Raw genomic sequence first — 9,638 nt, 5'->3', positions numbered from 1 at the left:
TGTGTTTTAAAATGAATTCATTAATTTTTGGAAATCATTTAGCCGAACTACGGCGTTTTGATCCTTACCTTTCATGGAAGGTACGTAGGCAACAGGTTCATCCGTTCAAACACAAAAACAATAAAAATTGTACATTCTTTTCTCATCATCCCATTCATGTTTGCACAATAAATATTTCATAACAAATAACATTTTATACAACAAGTGTGAAAAGGGCTCCCTAGGAGTACCTAGGACGTTTTGGGTGCCTAACACCTTCCCATTGCGTAATTTACCCCTTACTCAGATTCTCTGATATTTTCATTAGTTTTCTATGTGTAAAACTTCTTAGGCTTTTGTTCGCTTTTTAGCCATTCCTTAGGATAAATAAAAGTGCGGTGGCGACTCGATTCCTTGTATGCTTTGCTTTTGGTTTAATCAATAAATCATATAGTGACGAATACACCGCACAGAAAAGTGGCGACTCCACTGGGGATTCTTCCTTGGTGGTATTGCCTACTTTTCACCCTTGTTGTGTGATATTGTTATCTGTTATATGACATATTTTTGTACAATTTGGGATAACTGTATTGATTGTAATGTTTGAATTGCTTGATATACAATTGCTGTTTGCTTTAGTGGTCTCTGTGAGATGAGTTCTATACCCGAACTCGAGTGCACCTTAGGATAGGAGAATGGCATAGTCTTGTCGACTGGTGTGGAGTATTCCTTAGCCAGTTGACTTGCGAGTCCATTCACTCGGTGGAGGTCATGTTGGATTAATAATGTCACATAAGTTATTTGTGGTTAGGCATTATTATTTCAATCATGTGCCTTAGAAGCCAAGGACCTTAGTTTACCAAGCCCATCTTGGCCTATTTTTAGGACGTAGTGTGGAGGTCGTTCAGATGTCAGATCTGATGCAATTGTTACGCGATACTACACTCATAAGAGTCTCTCTTGAGAATATTTTTGGGATACGAGTATTCGTTCCTCCGATAATATCCGAAAGATGGGACGATGATTATGGGAACCTCTGGTAGAACATGTTCGACATGTTTAAACCCTAGTACACTCCCTTTGGGTGGTTCTTAACCGAGACTCCATGCTCGTGACTCTCAGCAAACCCGTGATTCATGGTTGAGTCGTTTAGACAACCTTAATATCAATGGAACTTGGGTGTCGATAAGGTGTAAATCCTAAATCCACCAAAACGGATGGTTGATATTAAGGGTGTTTGAGCCGGTTCATGTACCGTTAATATCAATGGAACTTGGGTGTTGATAAGGTGAAAACCTAAATCCACCAAAATGGATGATTGATATTAGGGATACAATGAGCTTTCCCATGACCTTTGTTTGGTGTGACTTGCTTGATCCTTGAGTGTGATTGTTGCATTCATGCATTCATGCATTCATCTGCACTTCATGTCATCAGAAAAAATGAGAAAAAATTTCAAGGAACTTAAAGGGTTTATTTGCAAAATTTTCAGACATGGAAAGACCAAAAAGGCATACAAAGAAGTACAACTTTAGACAGCCTGATGTGAAAGAGTTAAGGAATCTGACATCTTATGTATTAGATCCCTTGGGTTTCAAAGCTCGTTATGGGAAGCTTCTGCCTCTGTTGACTACTCAGGTTGATGAAGCGCTGATGAGTACTCTGGAGCAGTTTTATGATCCTCTATATCACTGCTTCTCTTTCCCGGACTTCCAGTTGTTGCCTACCTTGGAGGAGTATTCTCATCTGTTGGGTATTCCGATTCTAGATCAGGTGCCGTTCAGTGGCTTGGAGAGTATTCCGACTGCTCGAGATATCGCAGATTTGTTGCACATAGATGAATTTTTGATTAAAGCTAATCTGACTGTCAAAGATGGAATTCAAGGTCTTCCTTCTGATTTACTCATTGCTCACGCTACCGTTTATGGGAAGGCCATGAGTGAGGATGCCTTTGAGGCTTTATTTGTGTTGCTCATCTATGGATTGGTATTATTTCCCAACTTCGACAAATTTGTGGATATGAACGCCATTAGGATCTTTTCAGCTCTTAATCTCGTTCCGACTTTGTTGGGTGATGCCTATTTCTCTTTTCATTTGAGGAATGCAAAGGGTGGAGGAGTTATTGTGTGCTGTTTGCCTCTGTTGTACAAGTGGTTTATTTCACACTTGTCGCAGACGCTTGCTTTCAAGGAGAACAAGGGATGTCTACGGTGGTCTCAGAGACTCATGTCTCTCACTAATGATGATATCTCTTGGTATGATCGCGTGTATGATACTGTGCAGATTATTGATTATTGTGGCGAATTCCCTAATGTGCCTCTTCTTGGTACATGTGGTGGGATCAGCTACAATCCTATCTTAGCACGTCGTCAGCTTGGGTTCCCCCTAAAGGATAAACCTCATAACATTCTGTTAGAAGGTGTATTCTTTCAGGAGGGTAAAGATCCCCAAGGCCTGAAAGCCAGATTTGTCCGCGCTTGGCGCAATATCCATAAGAAGGGAAGGAATGAATTGGGTCCGAAGAATTGCATTGCTTTGGAGCCATATACCTCTTGGGTCAGACAGAGAGCTGCTGTGTACCTTATGCCATACGATCATCCGAGACCTACATCGTTGGATGTGGCTGGGCCTTCAACCCTCCCTAACCAAGGCGTAGAGGAGTTGAGAGAAGAAGATCTTTCACGTGCTTGGATCCGTGAAAGAGAAGAATTGCTTCAGCAAATCAAGGAGAAGGACGCTCTGATTGAGTTTCTCGAGCATCAGGTGATCGATGATCCGAATGATACTTGGACTTCTCTGCTTCCTCAGTCTTCCAAATTCTGGAAGAGGAAGTATGATCGACTTGCAAAGGAGAAAGCAGATATGGAAGCTGCTTATGAGAGAGAGATCAAGAAGCTTTGTGCATCTCGTCTTCCAGCATCTCGAGCTTCTAGGGATCCATAGGATGTTTATTTTCCTTTTCCCTTGTAATAATCAAAAATGTTGTACTTCTTTGTTCAAATATATATTTGATGAGACATTTTCCATATGCTATTAAATGCTTAAATATTTAAAAGTTGCAAATAAAGCCCTAAAAGTTCCTTGAAAATAAAATAAAGCATATGCATAAACAATGCATGCATCATTTTGCATAAGCAGGTACCTTGTTCTTGGTCTTCTTGTCTGTGGCCTAACTTTGTGCTCTTCATTTATTTTGAAGACAAGCTGACTCACCGGTACTATACAAGAGCCAATTCTGCCAGAGTGATGGATCTGTTGGAACAAGAGAACCGTGAATTGAAGGAAGAGGTCGCTCGTCTGAGTGCCCTGATGGAGCAGTTCTTGTCTGCTCAGAACCAACCTTCTCCACCTCCTGCAACTCCTCCCCAGAGGACGGTGATATCTGAAGTCGTTGCTCCGACTGTGCCAGCTGCTAGTGCTCACTTTATGCCTAATGCCATGCCAACCGGGTTTCTGTGGGGTATGCCTCCGGGTTTCATGCCGGATATTCCAGCTCCAACTTTTGCTTCTATGCCGGCATCTAGCCCGGTCCTTGCTGCTCCTCCTCCTGTGGTGCATACCATGCCTAGGGTAGACGACACCATCTATCATTCTGAGCCGTCTGAGGGCCCAGATGTCAATGAGAAGATGGAAGCAATGAATGATCAGTTCCTTGAGCTGCGAAAGGAATTGAAAACCCTCAGAGGGAAAGATCTGTTTGGCAAGTCTGCTGCTGAACTCTGCCTTGTTCCCGGTGTGAAAATTCCAATCAAATTCAAAGTGCCTGACTTTGAAAAATATAAGGGGAACACCTGCCCTCTCGCTCACCTGGTTATGTATGCCAGGAAAATGTCTACACAAACAGATAATGATCAGCTTCTGATCCATTATTTCCAGAAAAGTTTGTCCGGTGCGGCTCTTCACTGGTATATGAGCCTGGATAGCGCAAACATCCGGTCCTTCAATGATCTTGGCGAAGCCTTCGTCAAGCAATACAAGTATAATATTGATATGGCGCCTGACCGTGATCAACTCAGGGCCATGTCCCAGAAGGATAAGGAGACATTTAAAGAGTACGCCCAGAGGTGGCGAGAGTTGGCTGCTCAGATCACTCCTCCGTTAGAAGAGAAAGAAATGACTAAGATCTTTTTGAAGACTCTTAGCTCATTCTATTATGAGCGGATGGTTGCAAGTGCTCCCTCTGATTTCACCGAGATGGTGAACATGGGGATGCGTCTTGAGGAAGGAGTCCGTGAAGGACGATTGGCTAAAGATGAGAGCTCTTCTAAATGGTATGGGGCGTTTAAGAAGAAAGATGGGGAGGCACATGATGTGCAGTCCCATGTTAAACCAAGAAGACCCTCTGACAAGAGGAAGCCAGTGCGGCATCAGCACCAGGTGGCTAGTATAGCACCTGTTTTTAGGGATAATTATCAGCATCAGCAGCATCAGCATCAACAACAACCTCAGTATCAACAGCAACACCGTCCACAGCAACAGGCTTACCAGCCTCGTGGCAGCACTAGTAACCAAGCTAATTTGAATTATGATAGGAAGAAGATCAGCTTCGATCCGATTCCTATGTCATATGCCAAACTCTATCCTTCCTTGTTGGAAAGGAAGCTGGTTACTCCCAGGGATCCTCCAGCTGTGCCTGCGAATCCGCAATGGTGGTATAAACCAGATCAACACTGTGTTTATCATTTCGGTGCTCCGGGTCACAACATCGAAAACTGCTATCCGTTGAAGACTAAGGTGCAAGACCTTATGCGGTGTGGTATTCTGAGCTTCGAGGACTGAGGCCCCAATGTTACAAAGAACACATTGCCCGAGCATGGGAAAACAGTGAATATGGTCCAGGGGTGCCCTGGGAAGTACAAAGTCAAATATGTCAGCCATATTAGACAGTCTTTGGTTGAATTGCATCGTTTGCTGTGTCAATACAGCCACATGGAGCATGACCATGACAGGTGCCGCATTTGCTCTGTTAATCGTTTGGGGTGTCGCCAGGTGCGAAGAGAACTTCAAGAGCTTCTAGATGAAGGTACCATAAAGATTCTTCAGAACCGTAATGTTGATGAAGATGAACTAGAGGTCAACGTTATATCTCTTGTGTTCAAACTTCCTGAGCCTGTTGTCATCCGTTATGATAGCAGCAAGCCGAAGGTCTCTCCTTCATTGGTAATTAAGCCTGCAGGCCCTGTACCTTATTCTTCAGAGAGAGCAATTCCCTTCAGATACAATCCCGTTGATGTGGAAGATGGGAAGGAAGTGTCGTTGCCTTCAACTTCGGTTGTTAATATTGCAGATGTAAGTGGATTGACTCGGAGCGGTCGTGTGTTCTCTGCGCCTAAGCCTCATGCTGCTTCTGATACTGCTGAGCGTCCGGTTGGGACTGCTGTGAATGTTCAGAACCCGGCACTTGCTGTTGCCAAACCCTCCTCTGTACAAAAGACTCCTGCTTCTTCTGTTGGCCCGAGTGGCATTGTGAATGAAGAATGTGATGAGATGCTAAGGCTCATCAAGAAGAGTGAGTACAATGTTGTAGACCAGCTTCTACAAACGCCATCCAAAATCTCCGTTTTATCTCTGCTTCTGAATTCAGAACCCCATAGGGAGGCTCTGTAGAAGGTATTGGACCTGGCGTATGTTGATCACGACGTCACCATAGAACAATTTGACAGTATAGTAGCAAACATTACTGCTTGCAACACGTTGAGTTTCTGTGACGCTGATCTCCCTGAGGAGGGAAGACACCACAACATGGCTCTACATATCTCTATGAATTGCAAGACTGATGCCATGTCCAATGTGTTGGTGGATACTGGGTCATCTCTTAATGTATTGCCAAAGACCACACTCTCTAGATTGTCATATCAGGGGCCTCCCATGAGGCAGAGTGGTGTTGTTGTGAAAGCTTTTGATGGGTCGCGCAAGACCGTGATTGGGGAAGTTGATCTCCCAATCAAAATCGGACCAAGTGATTTCCAAGTTACCTACCAGGTAATGGATATCCACCCATCATATAGCTGTCTCCTTGGAAGACCATGGATTCACGAGGCTGGCGTCGTGACATCCACCCTACACCAGAAGCTGAAATTTATGAAGAATAAGAAACTGGTTGTGGTAGGGGGAGAAAAGGCTCTCCTGGTTAGCCATTTGTCTTCTTTCTCATATATTGATGCTGAGGATGAAGTTGGAACTCCTTTCCAAGTTTTATCTATTGATGAACCAATTGAGAAGAAGTCTCCTTCATTTGCTTCCTACCGTGATGCGAAACTGGCCATTGAATGTGGTGCAGTTGCTGGTTTAGGGAAGATGATTGAGCTTGAAGACAACAGATCCCGGGCTGGCATTGGCTATTGTTCTAGGGCATTCAACGAGCAAGGTTTGTTCAAGAGTGGAGGATTCATCCATGCTGATCAACCTGAGGAAGCTGCTGCTATCTTGGAAGAGGATGTAGAGGATCTGAGCAACTTCATCATACCTGGTGGAGTCTGCCATAATTGGGTCGCTGTAGATGTTCCTACAGTCATCCATAGATTAGAGTAATTGTTCACTTTGTTTAAAACCCTTCTCCCATGCCAAAAGGAGAAGTGATGACATTGTTGGCAGCATATATACAATGATATTTTCATTCAATTAATGCATTGTTAAACATTTGTTTTTCCATTTGTTTTCACTTTTTGCTTTTGCATGAAATCAGTGATCACAAAAAACCCTAAAAACAAGAATAAAAGCAACTTTTTCATCTGCATAATGATTGCCTTGTTTGATTTCAAAAAGCTTTTCATATCAAAATCATTATGCAGGGATTTCTAAAACCCATTGAACATAATGATCCAACGCCATCTCCCAATCTTGAATTCCTTGTATTTGAGGCAGAGGAAGATGATGTTGAAGGGGATTCCTGATGAGATTACCCGTCTTCTTGAGCACGAAAAGAAGCTCATTCAGCTGTATCATGAGAATCAGCAAAACAGTCAAACTGGGGCATTACAAATGTAAAAAAAAAAAAAAAAAGAGGGTAAAATAAAAAAGGAATCAAAAATCAAGAATTTTTTTTTTCAAAAGAAAAAAAAAAGGGAAAGTATACCCTCAAATCCCTAGTTGACTGATGCTGAATGGATTCAGAGTCGTTACGACCAACTGAATTTGATTGAAGAGAAGCGATTGACTGCCATGTTCCATGGTCAGTTATATCAGCAGAGAATGAAGAAAGCATTCGATAAGAAGGTCAAGCCTCGTGTGTTCCGAGAAGGCGACCTCGTGCTCAAGAAAGTTTTGTCTTTCGCGCCCGATTCCAGGGGCAAGTGGACTCCAAACTACGAGGGTCCATATGTTGTTAAGAGAGCCTTTTTAGGCGGTGCTTTGATGCTTACAACAATGGATGGGGAGGATTTCACTCGTCCTGTGAATTCAGATGCAGTCAAGAAATACTTTGCCTAAAAAAAAGTATATGCAAAAGAAAAACCGAATAGCTCGCTAAGTTGAAAACCCGAAAGGGCGGCTTAGGCAAAAATGAACGTCTCGGTGGAAAACCCGCAAGGGTGATCCAGGCAAAAGTTAGAGACATGAAAAAAGAATATTTGCATCCCGCTAGATTGAGTACCTCACCCTGGGGCAATCTAGGCAAAAATTAGGGATTTGGCAAGTAACTGCATCCTGACAAGACTTTCTGTTCCGCATTCGTCTGTTCGTCAGAGATTCTCGATTCGTCGTCAACTGAAGTTTCGATTACATCGAGATTCAAATTGGTATAGAAAGGATCATTATGTTCAATGTAGCCCTCTTCCAATATACATCACTGATTTCAAATTTGTACAGATCTATGGAATCTTGCCATTTGCAGGCTACCATTCCATCAAATCAATTTGAGCTTTTATCCAATTATTTGCACTCTTATTTGTTTCAATTCAATAAATGTTTTGCATGATTTAATTGATAAAATGTCATTGTTTTAAACAAATAAAAATTTTCAAAATTTATTGTTTTAAACAAAGTGAACGTTCACAATGACAAAAGGATACTTAAGAATCTCTGAGTGCTCTCCCAAGGGTGGCATGATTTCCAACAGGTAAGACATTTGTTCATATTCCTGGCATTGGTTGTATCCTCTTTCTTCAGTATTGTTGTAGGGGTTGTTCCCCAAGCAGAGCTCTTGTTGGGGTTGTTCCCCAAGCAGATGTTGTTGAAGACTTCGTTTTTTTCTCCAGCAGTTTTCTCTCCCCAGCATGGGTGTTTTCCGTTTGGAAGTTTCGGTAGTGGGTGGATTGAGACCCGGTACCCCGTCACTCTCCCCGGTGCAGTCGTCAGAGGAGTTGTTACCTTTTTTCCTCAGCACTATCGCCAGGGTTGTTAATATGATATACTGCATTTGTTGCTATATCTTCCCATCATTGCGCTTATCCCTTCAGCAGGGCAGTGATTGTGTTTCCTCGTCAGCAGTTATGGGTGTTCTCCTCAGAAGAGTCAGCATTTTGTGGTTGATCCCCAACTCTCTCCTTATCCCTCAGCAGATTCCCCAGTGGAGCCGTCAATAGATTCGTGGTTTGGTGGATTATTGCAAAATCCCCAAGAGTGGATATCCCCTCAGAGTTTCCGCCAAAACTGGTATCCTCAACAGAGTTGCTTTTGTGGCAGTTTCCGCTTGTTGAAAGCTCTATTTCCCCAGTAGGGTAGGTTGGTGGTTTTGATCCTCAGTAGAGTGGCTTGTTGCAGAATCTACTTGTATGATCTGTTATTCCTTCAGTGGGTGTATTCTCGATGGAGTGGCTACTTGTTTCCCCAAGTAGAGTTGCCTGTGCAGTTAGATTCTACCTGGATGACCTGTTCTCCCTTTGTAGGTTGTTCCCCCAGTGGAGTTTTTGGAGTTGCTTTTGTAGCAGTTCTTGTTTGTGCAGTGAGCTCTTGTTCCCCTGCAGATGTCTTGGGATTTCTCCCATTCGCCAACAGATTTGTCTTTGTGGCCGTCGTTGCCTGTTGTGACTTTCTGTACCCTGGTTGGGTTGATTTGTTGATCCATCACTCAGAGATTTTGTGATATCTTTGATCTTTTGCCTCCCCGCAGATCTTTGCTTTTCAGCATGTGGATCTCCAGCAGATTGGCTTTCCAGTTGGATCTCTTGGTTTTTCCCCTGGAAGTATAGTACCGGGCATTTGATTCCTGAACCTGTTGTGTTAGATATGTCTGTTTTGTCAGCATTCATCAAACATAAAATACGCATATTCATGCATATTCATAAACATTCAGATATTCATGTTGCATTTTTTTTGCCATATATCTATTGTTTGTTGTGCTCCTGCTAATGGGTGATATATATCTCTTTATAGATCTTCCCAAGCAGATGTCGGGTGTTTAAATCTCTCCATATAGAGTCAGCCCCATAGGCAGAAAGTGTTTGTCTTTCCTTCTGCAGTTCCCCACTGAGATTATCCTCGTGGATGATGGTTTCTTCCGTTTCCTCCCATATATATATTGGGATGGATTTTCCTATTGAGTTATATCCTCATAGGACGAGTCTTATTTCAGTCTGTCTTTTCGGTTTGATTTCTGAATTGGCTTTTGTCAACTGTTTTTTGTGCTTCCCTGTGGAATAAATGAATGAATTGCCCAGTAACCGGCAATAATTCTTTTATCCCCAACGGAGTTTTTGGGCCTCTACCCTTATACCGGTAGT

This window comes from Lathyrus oleraceus, chromosome 4 (assembly GCF_024323335.1).
Source record: "Lathyrus oleraceus cultivar Zhongwan6 chromosome 4, CAAS_Psat_ZW6_1.0, whole genome shotgun sequence".
In the NCBI taxonomy this organism is placed as follows: domain Eukaryota; kingdom Viridiplantae; phylum Streptophyta; class Magnoliopsida; order Fabales; family Fabaceae; genus Lathyrus; species Lathyrus oleraceus.
Note: the sequence above shows the minus strand (reverse complement) of the source record.